Genomic DNA, 14,959 nt, shown 5'->3' with positions numbered 1-14,959 from the left:
ACCCAGTTAGAACGCCTAACATTAGGATTTCCCCATTTATGTAGGCAGGCAAGGGTCTATTATTACAAAGCCAGTGAATTACTTTATTCCTTAGGGATTGATAATCTTCCCTATTCCCAAAAGGGAGCTCGGGGACACCCGCCATGACAATCGCATAAGGTGCAGCTTCTGGCGGTAAATCCACTGTTTTGTGTGATTGCCAATTTTTATTATTAAAATTCCCATCCTGACTATCCTTATTGACCATATTTTGCGATGGTACTGTTTTTTCTTCTAAGATCAAGTTACCCTCTGTTTGATCACCTACTTTACTTTGGAGTTGCACCTTAGAAGCAGGCTTCTTCTTCAGCGAAGGGGGTGTCTGTACTTTAATTGGGGGAGAACGAGTTTGCTTTTGTCCGACCTGGTTAAATTTTGAAGAGGAGGTAGGACATGTTGGGGCTTGAGTTGTTGCTGTCGTCATTTTTACGGGTATTTTACTGGGGTTTATATTAATTAACCCTTTCGCCAGATCAGATAGTAGGAGTGTATTGGCTTCTACCTTTTTCTCGATCAGATCCAAGTGCGTGTTAATCAACATCGTCTTTTCTAAAAGGGGCTGCAATAATAATTTCACCAAGTTTTCAATTTTTTCCAATAAGCCACCCTCACTAATAGGACAGTGGGTTGCCTTTAAGGGCACCGTGGGAGGAGTCAGTGGATCAGCCACATCCCTCAAAATTGAGGTTGAACTCTTCTTTAATTTTCCAATACGCCGCTTTTTTAATGGACCACCCCCTCTTATTTTGCTTTTAACCCTAGGTGCTAACATATCATTTGAGTTTGAGGGAGATACAGAGGAGAATCTAGGGAGATATAATGACCCTTCATCATCAATGCTACTGTAGAAACTCGGCAAAGGCTCACAAGTGTTAACAGGCGTGCTTAACAGAGAATCATCAGTGCAGATACTAACCGGCACTTCTCCTTTATCCTCTGTGATAGACCTGACATCCTTGGCGTGGGTTTTTCCCCTATCTTTTGCCTCTGCTACCTGGATTTTTGATGCTGTGATGGATTTCGTTTTTGCTGGTTTAGATGCTTTGGACACTCTGCCACTGCTAATCAGTGCCAGAGTGTAAGTGCTCCCTGTGTAAAATATCATATTGATTGGATATACCTGATTGGCCTATCTGTATCACCATGAAGACCCTAGTAAAGTGCACTGTGTGTGCCAGGGCTGGTGATGACAGATGCTACTAGTGGGTCTGCAGCGCTGATTGCGCCACCCACCTGTGTAGCCCTAAAACGGTGTCTCAGGCCTGCCACCACAGGCCTGCCTGCAGTCCCCGGACTGCCATGTCCTCCTGGCCAGTGTCCACACTGACCGGGCCTAACCCTTCCCTTTTTATACACGTCAGTCATCCCTATGGAAGGCCCAAGGTACCCCCCTGGGCAGGGTGCAGTGTATGTAAAAGGTAGAGCATGTACTAGTGCAGGTAACATGTTCTGGTAGTGAACAACGGCCATTTTGTGTGTTCACTGCTGCAAGGTTATCATGCTCCATAGGCTAACATGGGGGAGGCTGGTGCCAATGGCTATCTGCCTATCTTCTCATAGGAACAAGATAAGACATGAGTGTTTGATATCCCTGAGCTCAGCATTTAATAACACATCTTTTAGGAGAGGTTGTTATTAAATCCTGAGTTGGAGAATAGTACTTTTTAGAGAGTAGCTGTTCTCTTGTCTGACCCTTCTGTGTGCCTGGGCGTGCTTGTGGATTGACTGTCTGGCTTGAGAGTGACAGGGGCTGGGGATCCCCCAGGAGGTTGGCTGAGTCAGCCCTCTGCTGAATGGCGACATTTGCAAGGAGAGTGGAGGGAGGAGATAGCACCTGGGAGTGAATAGGGCTGTGCCTGCCTGCCACACTGCTGGCTCCACCTCCTGCTGGGCGGCTGACGACTCTGCCCCTCAGTCTGAAAAGAATGTAGAAGCCAGGAAAACAAAGTGCTCCAGTAACACCCAGAACTGGATCAGACCGGGCTCAGGGCCCACTTGCACAAAGACTTCAAAGACTTTTAGGGGTATAAGTACAAGACCCCTGACAACAGATTTTTAGATTCTACCATCAAGAGGAACCTCTGCTGAAAGACGGACCGCTGAAGAACCAAAGGAAGATTGCCTTGCTGTGTGCTCTAAGGGCTGACCTGTTCTGCTGTACAACTGAAGCTGAGGAGGAGAAGGGGTCTTGCTGTGTGCTGACCCTACCCACTTGACCAAACAAGACTTTGCTGTGTGCTGTGTCTTAAACCGAATCTCCAAGGGCCTGAGAAGAGCTGGCCTCCTGTTTCGCAACCCAGGGATAGAAAGGTTGCCAAGAACTCAAGACTCCGCTGTGTCCCCCCTGCGCTGCTGTGTGCTGCAGGGACTGTTCTACCAAGCATCTCAACATCTGCCTGTGAAGTGGGCTGGCTGCTCTCTGTTTTGCTGGAGAGTGCTGCACAGACCCGGGCCTGACACCGGTTGCCACATCAAGAAGACCGACGTGCTCATCGGCACGTGCCTTGCCGCGACCCGGAGGCCTGAAGCAGATCGAGAGTCGTACTTCCCTGCTCTACGAAGCCGCACTGTGAGTGGCTGACTCCGGTGACATCGACATCGTCACTGGGGGCTCGTCGAGGGAGTTGTGGAAACCTTGCACCGAACAGCCAGAGGAGCGCTTTTACAACGAGCGCAGCGACACCGCCGGAGCAACGTAGCTGCCTAAACATCAAGAGCCTACAAACTGATTCATTCTCAGTGAGTATCGAATCACGCAAGAGACTAGAGACTATCGTCTTGCCGATCCCGACCAACCAAGAAAGCGAATATAGTGGAAACCTGTGATACTTGATTTCAACTGCAGAAACTAGATAAAGATATATTATTTTTGATATAACTCACCTGTGTGGTCTAAGTTTGTGGTGTGCGGAGGGGGGATCATTGTGGTGTCTACGTGCAAATACCTTACACTTTGCCTTGGGGATAAGCCTGTCTGCTCGAGCCAAGCTACCTAGAGGGTGAGCAGGGGTTATCTACCGTGTGTGTCCTTGTACCCTGACTAGAAGCAAGGGTCCCTATTTGGTCTAAGGTGTATACCTCTGCCAACTAGAGACCCCCAGATCTAACACTCTGTATCTCCATTATTTAATAACCCAGTATGTTCTACTAAGATGTTAGTTGGATTTATCGTTGGCGAAGGCACAGTCCCTATTTGCCCCAGAGCAGAACTTTTTCCCGTTAGTGACTCCAGGAAAAAGCCCCTTTTATGATTGGATGTTGCTACTCTTTTTTGGTTATACTTCCCCCTACATCTCCGTTGTACTTTTTTATATTTTCTAACCAATCTTACGGGCGATAAGGCATGCTCTATTTCAGCCCTAGAGTTGTCTGGCTGATCCTTATGCCTCTCATCATACACCTGGGCTATAGCCGTTACAACTTTCCTTACACCAGTAATGGGAATACTGGGCACAGTTGTATCCACCACTAGAAGAGGCAACTCTTCATGAATTGATATGGGGGTCTCCTATCCCAGGGATGCCCTTCTATCGTTATTGATCTGATTTACCTTCCTGATCAGGTAATTATCCATTGTGCTCATCCCAGACGAAATATTATCACTTTTTCCTTTGGTCATCAGGTTAGCTTATTTCTACCAGCTGTCTACGATAATGTCTACAGAATAGTTACAGAGGTACTGTCCTATAAAAGTCAGCACTTTTTACCCACGTAAGTATTAGAATATGATTTCACAGATCGTAACCTATGGACATTCCCTGCGCAGCCAAGATCTCTGGCCCAGCCCAGGCTTCTCAGGCCTCTGAGGGCCACAGAGGGCCTGCCCTTTGCCCGGGCTTAGCCCGGCGATCCCCGCGCGCGTCCCGCGGGGCGGGAGGCGTTCCGCAGTTAAGTAGCGCCTCCGGGCGCTGGTGGTGTCGTCAGCGGCGCGCCGGTAGTTGCTGGGGCACCTGGGGGATGTAGTCCGTGGTTGCTGCGGCGTTTCTCTGCCTCGCGCCACTCCCCCAAACCGCCGTTTCGTCCTCACACCAGGGGCACCGGGGAAACAACAAGTACAGCGCCAGGGAGGTGAGTTTACGTCTGGGACACAAAGGGACACAAAGAGCACTCGGCGCTCCGCAGTTAAGTAGCGCCTCCGGGCGCTGGTGGTGTCATCAGCGGCGCGCCGGTAGTTGCTGGGGCACCTGGGGGATGTAGTCCGTGGTTGCTGCGGCGTTTCTGTGCCTTGTGCCACTCCCCCAAACCGCCGTTTCATCCTCACACCGGGGGCACCGGGGAAACAACAAGTACAGCGCCAGGGAGGTGAGTTTACGTCTGGGACACAAAGGGACTATAATCTTCTTTTCTTCAGAGCAGATAAGAAAAATGAAGCCAAAGCACAACATGAAAAGGGATCAAACAGTAACTGTAGATAATACAAAGCCACACTACACTGTTTAAAATTCATTTTACGAATGAGGGGAACTATAAATCTTTTCCTTTCTTCAACATAGAATTTGTAAAAAAAACAAGAAACAGAGATCATTCTGGGTAGATCTAAGGTGGCAGTTCAGAAATCACATGGATTTTAAAAGGAAGACCTAACATCAATGGAATGCAATTAAAACGAAATCTAATTAATATGTATCTTTGTTGCAAATTTGTAACAAAGATGGATAAGTTAGGTTTACATTAATCGATGTTAGACTCGGGACAGCTAATATGCTCTGACTGTGGACATTTTAAGATTAATATCCTGCCTCCCTGCCTGCAACTCGGGCAATATTTTGGTTTTTAGCTCTTTCTTGGATATGGGTAAACAGGTCATTGGATCTTCATAAAGGTGGTGTATTTCAACCATCTTAAGGTTGGATTCAACATATTTTAGCCAACTGACATTGTTCACACCTTCTAGTTTCAAAACATCATTTATGATGTCCCTAGTCAATGAAAGAGTCTCCTTGTACCACACTGAGTGCCACATCAGGATGGGTGCAATGCAAATTTTGTTACTACTATAGGGGGTTCTTAATTCCATGTGACAGTTATAGTTGGAACACGACTGGGGCAAAGAAGCCACATTTTTCAAAAAGACATCTTCTATACGTTGCAGTTTAGAGGGATCTGAGATGCCCCAAACAGCTGCCTCATAGGGGGCAGCAGACACAGCTTATAGACTTTCTTTACCAATTCAATAGGTTTAGTCCTAATTGTTTTCGCAAATTTAAGAAGTGCCCTGATATTTCTTTCCAACAATAAACTTCTATTAGAGATCATACTTCGCCAGTTACTATCTTGGTCGAACATGATCTCTAGATAATTAAGTGTCCACAACACCTAATTTCCCCTCTTCAGTACGAATGTGTGGTAATTTTAGACCTGCAACAAGAACAAAGAACTGAGGGCCATATGTAGGTGGGCTTGCATTTACCACTTCATAAATACCGAATTTTACCGATTCGGTATTTATGAAGTGGTAAATGCTATGTAGGTAATGAGTCGGTAATAATTACCGATTCGTTAAAATTCGGTAATTACGTCGGTAATGAGGCATACCTTCCCATTAATGGAAAGGTATGCCTCATTACCGAATCGGTAAATACCGATTCGGTAATGGGGGGAACACATGCAAGGGTGGCAGGGTGTCACATTGACACCCTGTTGCACCCCTGAATCGGCCATGTGTGCACATGTGGCACACATACATGCCCTAAGGGCATGTATGTCTGCCACATTGCACACTTGTAGGCGCTATGAAATGCATTTCCACATCCATTCATTATTTACCACCAACTATTAGTTGGTGGTAAATACCGACTCATAACAACACCCACACACTCCCCCTACATCTCATTTCTGTATTCGGAATTTACCGAATCGGTAAAATTACCGATTCGGTAATTATTACCGATTCGGTAAATTCCGAATACAGAAATTGTCCCCCTACATACCAAAAGCCTAAATACCGGTCGGTAACGGTATAATTACTGAAAATCGGCCGTTACCGACCGGTATTTGGCTACCTACATGAGGCCCTTAGAGCCTGCGCAACGCGTTACCAGTGCGTGCCAAGATCACTGCGTCGTCTGCATATAGGGGTGCTTGAAGGGAGTTAATATAAGGAACGTCTGGAGTGGACCCTAACAAAGCGAATTCTGCAGCATTTGTATACAGCGCAAATAAAAAGGGGGCAAGGACACACCCCTGCCTCACGTCCCTAGTGACTGTAAAGTGTCTAGTGCATTCTCCTCCCTTGTCAAAATGGACACAGGCAGTTGCTCCAGCATACAGGTCACAGATTATATTAATAATCTGTAGATCGATCCCTATTGCCTCCATGATCTGCCACAGCCTAGGCTTTGCCTCACAGTCAAAGGCTGCTGACAGATCCATGAAGGCAAGGTATAAGTGTCCTTTCTTAGCTGCCGTGTATTTGTCTATAATTAAACTGGTCCACTGTGCCCTTTCCTTTTCTAAAGCCATATTGGCATGGAATGATAATGTTCCTTTCTAAAGCCCATTCTTCAAGCCTGTTTAAAAGTAGCCGGCCCATTAGTTTAGCAGTAGAATCTATTAAAGATATGGGGCTATCATTTTTCTGAAGCATTTTATCCCCCTTTTTTATAAATAGGTACAATTACAGTCATCTTCCATGAGGAGGGGGTACCCGTTTGAGCAATTTTATTAAAAACATTTGTTAAAAGCGGTGCCCAGAGAGCTTGATTGTCTAAAAAAAAGTCAATTGGTACACCGTCAAGTCCAGGTGCCTTCGCTCTTTTACATTGATTAAGGGCATATTTTGTTTCTTCCAAAGTGAATATGATACTGTTTCCTGTGCCAGCTAAACTTAAAGGGGGAAGTTGGACAATTGCCTCCTCAGCAGTTCCATATAAACTTCCGAAGTGAGCAACCCATAAACAGTGCATTTGTCAAATGAAACAATTGCGTAAGAAATCTGTGCCTATGTAAATCATACAAACATTTGTGAAATTACACCAGTACATAATTCGTATGTCTATTCAATGTAGGAGCACTCTCATTAAACCTGATGGCTTTCCTCTTTTAGAGAGTTGCTCTCCTTGAGGAGAAAATTCGGTATCTGTGGGGATAAATCAATGTTCATAGTCCCTCTGCAGATTCTACAATTAATTTAATCAGTCTCCATCAAAGTAGAAGAAAAAAGAAAGTGCTGACACGTTTCAAATCCCTGTTTTACTCAAGGGATTATCTTCAGGGCAATAACACGGTGTAATCTTGAATTAATAAAGAAAAAAATAATAATATTCAGTATTTTGTGTCCCTTCTCTCTATCACCGCGTGTTCTTTAGTGGATCAAATTCTAGTACATGGATTATATTGGTAAAGTGTCTTCCTGACTTGAAAGATGAGTTTCCTGTATTTGGAGTTGTGGTCACTTTTTGAGCATTCTGAAATAATGAACAGATAATGTTGTATGTTTGTGTGTTTATACTAAATCAATAAACCATTTGAAAGGAGACGGAATTTCTTTTTAACTCACTTAAAGGGTTGCTTTTGGTCCGTTCTTATTCGTGATGCAGCGGGCCTCACTGTAACCTTGTTGCTTTAGTTCTGCAAGAATAGAAAGCAACATTGTGTCTCAGTACTGGTATTCCGACTGAAGCTGGTTGTTTAAAAAAGGGAAGAATGAAAGGCAGGTCTCAAACACTTACTCGAAATTGTAACATTGTGTGCAAGTTCTGTTCTGTTAGAGGTCTGATGAGCCCTTGCTGATGCTTTCATATTAAATCTGGAACGGAAGAGAGGAACATCATTTGTGTAGCCTGTTTATTGGGGCTAAAGGGGCCTTTTAGATTTATGACCTCCATGCACTTACTTTAAATTTGCACAATGGATTGGATTCCTCTGGGGTTCACTTTCACTGCCTGCTGATTCCTTCGTGTCTGCTTTTCCGGTTTGCAGCACATTTTTTTCTCCTTTTTTCTGCTTTTGGACAGGAGTGCTTTGTTTAATGGTTTCTGGGTGATGTAGTTTGAAGTTTTCCATTGTATTCGCTGTAGCACTCTTTTAATTCATTATTTCTTTTATCGAGAGATGTGTTGCTAATTTGTAGTTTCACCTAACTCAGACATTTCATTTAAACCTTTCTGGGTACAGTTGAATTTCAAAATTAAATATGCCTCTTTTTTCAGTAACATAGTCCCAACATGTTTGGCATGTTTGTGTGCAGATAGCACTGTACATACAAATACTTTTTCTGAGTGTTTCTTTTCAAGAAAGTGAGACACCAAAGGTGCTGTTAGAACCTGCGTTTTAATCCGGGAGCGATGTTGCACTATCCTTTGATTTATTTGCTGGTTTGTTTTCCCTATATATAGTTTAGGGCTTTGGCACTGGATTGCATAAACTGTTTTTGGTTTTACAATTTGAAAAGTCTTTATGAGTCCATTTTATTGACTCGTGTGAATTCATGACATTCAATTGTATTTTCGTAAACTGAGCAATTGCCACATTGATGGTGGCCCTCGATAGGTCTCATGTTCCATTGTGCTCTTAGGTTTTTTTTTTCTTGGCGGATGGTGGGAGGTCTGCCCTTATGATTTTTTGACCTATGCTTTTGCTTTTTTTCATTGCAAACAATGGTCTTTCTAATGGGCATTCTAATTGCGTGAGTAGATGCCAGTTTTTCAAAATCATCTGTCGAAATTTGTTGGTATGTGGACCAAACTTGGAGATGCAAGCAAGTTTGTTTATAGGTTTCTTTTTCTTTTTTAGTGAGCAACTCTAATTGTGGTGTGTACTATGCCTGTTTTGTCTCATGTTTAAGCATTTTGCTGGGGTAGTTGGTCACAGAATACCTCTGCGTTGATCATGAAGTCTTCTTTTCTTGCACAGTTTCTTCTGATCCGTAGTAGTTGGCCATAAGGGAGATTATCCCTAAGGTTTCTTGGATATGAACTTTGGTAGTGTAAGATTGTGTTTATGTCCGTCGGTTGACGATGTAGGGTAGTCATCAATCTTTGTTCATATGGAATGACATCAAGGAAAGTCAAGCAAGTTTTGTTTGAAGAAATGCAAAATTTTATGTCACAGTGTCTTGAGTTGTGATTGATAATGAATTTGTCCTCAACGCGAGCTTTGAACAACACGGCCATTTCTGGGGCGAATGGACACCCCATCGCGGTCCCTTTGATATGCATAAAAAATGTTTCATCGAAGTTAAAGTAGTTTTTCTTTAGGACAATTCCTGCTAGCTCGAGTATGAAGTCAGTTGGTACTCTGTGGGGCCTTTGTCTGGTTTCCAAATAGTATTCCATTGTCTGGAGAGCTTCCTCTTGAGGGATCTGGGTATACAGTGAGGTGACATCAAATGATACCATCCACTGGAGTTCAGGATCAAATGTATGGCCTTCTATTTTGTTGATGAAGTCCGTTGTATCCCTTAGATAAGATGGTACTTGATCCATAAAAGCTTTTAGGAAGACGTCAACATATTTTACAATAGATTCCAACACCAAGTCGTAGCCGGAAACAATTGGTTTTCTGGGTGGTTGTGTGAGGCACTTATGAATTTTCAGGAGAAAATAAATAACTGGAATCCTTGGGTGTGTTTTATTGAGGAAATCAAATTCCTTGGTGCCTAACACTCCTTGCTCTAATCCATCTTTTAGTTTACTAGAAATCTCTCCTTCTATTTGGCGTGTAGGGTCTTCCTTGAGCTGTCGGTACCATTCTTGGTTCAAAATGTGGCTCTTCGCTTCAGCTAAATACATTTCTTTTGGCCAAATGACCAGTGCCCCACCCTTATCCGCTGGCTTAATGATTAATATGTCATCTTTTTGTAGGTCTTGTATGGCTTTTTGTTGCTCCCTATGGATGTTCCTTTTAATGTACGGTTTTCTATTCTCCAATTGACTGATGGAGGACAAAACTGCCTGCTCAAAGGCGGTTACTTGTTTTGGAATGCTGTATGTTGGAGGATTAAAGTTAGATGACTTAGTTAATCCTGAAGGTTCAGTGTTGCCTGTATTTTCTATTCCATGGAAAAACACTTTAAGACGGATCGTGCTGTGAAAAACTACAGCTCAGCTACAACCTTTTGGTTTTTTAGCATGGCAAGGGGACCAACACAATAAAAGATTTCTTCCCTCTGGTATGCTTTAGCCATTTTTATTGTTCACACACACCTTCACTGTACACCTAGGACCTACTCCACACACCCGTATTCATCTAACGGCTGTTCTCTGACAAGATCTCCGCTAAAGTGACCCTTAGGGGGACCCGTAGGGCATTGCAGCGCCGGCCCGACGAGGAGCAAATGGCCAATGATGAAGCACGACCTCCTTCGGGGTGTGTGAGGGCAACAAGAGACAAGACTTGTTCTCCACCTGCAAAGTGGTTCCTAAATTCTAGGTTTATCCTTTCTCGCTTTCCACTCTCCTCTTTACCTCGCATATTGATGTGAGGGTGACTTTTTGGCACCCACACCGATGGAATAGTGACCCTCCTTTTGGTTTAAATGATGTAATGCTGCACAGGGCTTGTAATGGTTCTGTAGCAAACCTGTCCTGCCATCTGAGGGATGCCCCAGCTGCAGTGATTACTCCAGCATTCGGGCTACATTCGAATGGGAGTTACTTCAGGCTGAACAGTCAAGGTTGCTGCCGAATGCTCCCGGGTATCGCACATCTAGTCACAGTGAGCTCCAGGGTTACTTGTTGTATGCAAGTATTGTTTCCACTGACACATACAGTCAGGGAGACACTGTTATGGCCTTCACTGAATGTTTCTTTAATACAGTTTGATACTCTAAGCAGAATGGAAGCCATGATTTTACAGAAGTCTGTGCCCTTAACCTTAGCTCGAGAAACTTTTTATCTCCAGATCGCAAGGTCTTCGGCAGAGATACAGGCGCTTATACATACAAACTGCCCTTTCCATTTTGTAGAAATGGTAAATCGTATCTTTAACATGTCTGATACAACAGGCATTGTCTACCTAATTAAAACCATAGGTTCTGGACTTCTAGGCACCTTTCAGATGATACTTGGAGTTATACCAAAATTCATACACTCCATATTCGGAAGCATTTTTGGAGGACTTCCACTAATCCTGTTTTTAATACCAGGTATCCTGATTACCTTCTACGCAATGGATGTCACAATCACCAAGGAGATGGAAAAAGCACTCCTGGAGTGTAAATACCGTGACCGCATGGTACAACATCTAGGCATGCCTCGCCTAAGAGAACTAAGTGCATCTTGGTTTTTGTCATTTCAACCAGTCTGGATGGACTGCATCTTACCTGTCCTCCAATGCCTGTTTTGCGGAAAAGAATGCATGTTAGACCTTTGTTTGACACTTTCATCATGTGCGTAACCGGACGTGACTGCTCTACTGTACCCAATAACGGCCCATATTCTGCAGTGTCCTCAGCATATTCCAATGTTGATGACGGCATTCCTTGAGCCACTGCAGGTAGTAACTGCTCCTGTTGGTATCGACACTGGCTCCTCCACTGACACCCAGGCTTTGGACGGCACACAGACTGCCCCAGCACCGGCTGCGGACAATGTGGAACATCATCTGTGCTCAATTGACGTAGTCTGCGAGGTGCTACTGGGGCCGTCTACTGCGGAAACCAGCAACGAAAAGTTGCATCTACCAGCCAGGACACATAAACAATTGACTCATTTGGCTTGTCGTGTGCTGAAAGAAATGTGCCCTTTTTAAACAAGCTTGATTTGGAACTCAGAAACAAAATTGACATTGACATTCCGTTCATCTAGTGGGGATATATGGCTTTCTAATGCTTATAGTGGTTCGGACTATATCTACGGACACTTCAGAGCTATGGCTTGCAAGACTTTTAATATTTTGTAAGTTTTTTTGAAATTTTTAGACGTTTTAAACATTATAGCAAAAGAAATGTTTTTAAACTTTGTGCGTACCAATATCTGGTTAGGATGGTAGTACAGTAATAGGTTACATATGTCGTCCATTCGGAAGAGGAGTGGGTGTTATATTCCATATAGTTACCCTATATAGGCGCAGGTAACATTGCAACCTTTCACCTATATTTTTCCCCACACTACATACATAACGGTTCATAGGGACTGACCTTTTACCTAGATACGACACTGCATTCAGAACACAGGTTTTTCCCTAGTTAGAATCTCATACATTATACATGAGGCTTCTTGGAAGCACAGCAGCACTAACAGTAGAACGAACATCTCCTGTATAATATCTCTTTATAAAGATCAGGCCCGACGTCATTCTTTAGTCCGACACAGTAACACAGCAATGTAGGACCTCTGGGGAGACCTATCGGTATATATACATCTTGTCTTGCTTAGAAAGACAGAGGAGACCAAGACTTCCCGGCTGACACACTGACCAGAGACGCTGAGGGTCCTGCATGCAGAGACTCCAGCTAGCAGTGTTCTAACATCCCTCGCTGAGTGTCCAACTCGAGACCAGGACGGGGTCCCATATTCTCTCACTCTCAGGTAATGGGGTTGACTAGATCCTAGAGGGGTTCTTGGCACAACACCTACACAGATGTTAGATACATTTAGGTATATTTAGGTACATCTAGTTAGGGAGGCATCGTAGGAGTACACACCCTTTTATCATGTATTTTATATACTTGTATGTATTCATGACTGTCACAAGATGGTAAAACTATACCATCCATTTACTTTCTTAGTGCTACTAATCATATATCTTTGCTACTGTCTAATGGTTGTTGTAGCTCATCTATTCTACACTAGAATAACAACTGTTCAGTAAATTCTTATTGAAATGCCCAGCCTGTTTATTCTGTGTATCTCTGAGACAAACAAAATGAGCATGTGTGACTGAGCAAAAGGTAGTATATTGTTTCCACGATTCTGAGGGATCAGGGTTGTCATGTTCGGAGGTTGCCAGAATCTATTCTCTCCTTGGCAAGAGGAGATTATAGTGGCACTGTGAGCTAGCTGATACAGACAGGCTAACCTATTCGGTGGGGGTGCACGGAATCAGTCCACCACCAATCCCACAGTTTATGTTATTCAAACGCGCAGATACTGTATAGGTTATATGGGAACTACACGACAAGACCTTAAGCAAGTTTTAAAAACAGTGGTGGATGTATGAGATGTAAGTGGTCTTGCACATCCTTAATCATAGCTACATGTTTCAGGCATTTCCGATATGTGCCCAGTGAGTCAATATAGCTGGACTGGTGCCGCATGCACGCTAAGGCATGCGGTTTTCTTGAAGTAGATTTTAACTTACGATAAAATGAATCAGCTCTTGGGAATGTTTTGTTGTGCAGGAATTCTTCACAACATGGTTGCACCAAGGGGTCGGACCCTGTAGTCACACGTTTGTCAAGGTGTCTCACCCTCTGCCAACCTGGATTCTTTCCTCATGAGCTCCGAATTGCTATATCAATGACAAAGTAAACAGTTGGCTGCCCCAGCAAGTAGCACACAAATAAAAGCAACAAATAAAGTCCAAGTATCAATCCTGCTTTATTCTTCTTGTTTTTAATCCAAGTTTGCAAGGTTTCTTACCATGATATCCATCTTCTTAACAGAGTAGGTTCAAGCCACAGACCATGCCAACATGTGTTTCGTCCATCCGGCTTTAAGCCATGGACTTCATCAGAGCAAGATAGCAAGATTTCAAGAGCATCTCGTTTTTGAAAATTACGTCAGAAAGCTTCCCTTAAGTTCCTAAAATCCTAAAATGTATCCACTCATCTGTCAGATGCACGTATTTCCAAAGTCAGTATTATAAGTGGGGCTCCTGGTTTTATGGTATTTATTTTTTTGCCAGTTCCGTCTGTATTTATCCATATTTATTTTTGGGCATTTTTTCTGTATTTATCCACATTTATTTTTGCCACAAGCAAAAGACGACTCTACAGCTAGTATTTTTCCACATTTATTTAAATTGACAATGCACATATGCGCTTGGTTATGTGAGGGCACTGCCACCATCAATGTACGAGAGGGAAGACCTCAGAGTGCAATAGCTGCTTGCAAGGAATCCATTTTGAGGAATTTCAATCAATTGCTTGGCTAGGTCTCTGCTGAAGGGGATTAGTGTTCTATTTGGTCGAACTGTGAGGATGAATGGACAGATCTGTAGGTAGCTGTCTCCCCTGGATTGTTTCACAAACCAGTCAAAACATCCATGGCAAGCACTCAAATTGCGCTGACTAGTTTCCATGGGATCAGACCTCATAGCATGGATTGTACAGGTTCCCCGGTTGCACAGTGGGGCCATCTCTCCCACTGTCGTACTTTAATCTCTGTGTCCGCGTAGGGAACAGGGCCCTACCCCTGTCTATCTTGGTATTAGCAAACCGCAAATGGTAAATGCGGCATGTACGAGTGCTTTATATATCGTTCTAGCTATGAATGCACTGTGTACACGTTATTCTGCTTCACTACGCGGGTTCCATTTTGGAAGCAGTGGCCATCTTGTCATTGCCCTCACATAGGCTATAATGGAGTAAATACGGGCCTCACAGTACATGGGCTTCTCCTCTGACTTCTCTGTGACCTGGGCAGCTGGCTCTGCTGCCCCGGGTCAAACTGGTCTCACGAGCTCCCCTTCCTCCGTCCACCTGTGATTAGCATCAGGGCTTGACCCGTCATAAAACCCTTTCATTCTACACAATCCTCCGGCTAATCTCTTTCACACCTGCTTGTTCCTGCTTTATGACTTGTTTCCCGAAACAGGAGATGCTCATGTTTATTGGGGGGCCTATAGATATCAAATGTGGGATCTGAACCTTACTGTGTAAATCATTGTGGGCTGGCCGAACTGGAATGTGGGATGGTCATCATGACTCTGCCTTTTCTTTGTAATGTACACTTGTAATGGCCGTATCATAAAACCTAGGAATGTATGCTTGAGGCAAGAAAAAGTGTATTTAAGATGAAGTCCGTTCCTATGATTT

This window comes from Triturus cristatus, chromosome 1_2 (assembly GCF_964204655.1).
Source record: "Triturus cristatus chromosome 1_2, aTriCri1.1, whole genome shotgun sequence".
In the NCBI taxonomy this organism is placed as follows: Eukaryota; Metazoa; Chordata; class Amphibia; order Caudata; family Salamandridae; genus Triturus; species Triturus cristatus.
This window is presented reverse-complemented; position numbering follows the sequence as displayed.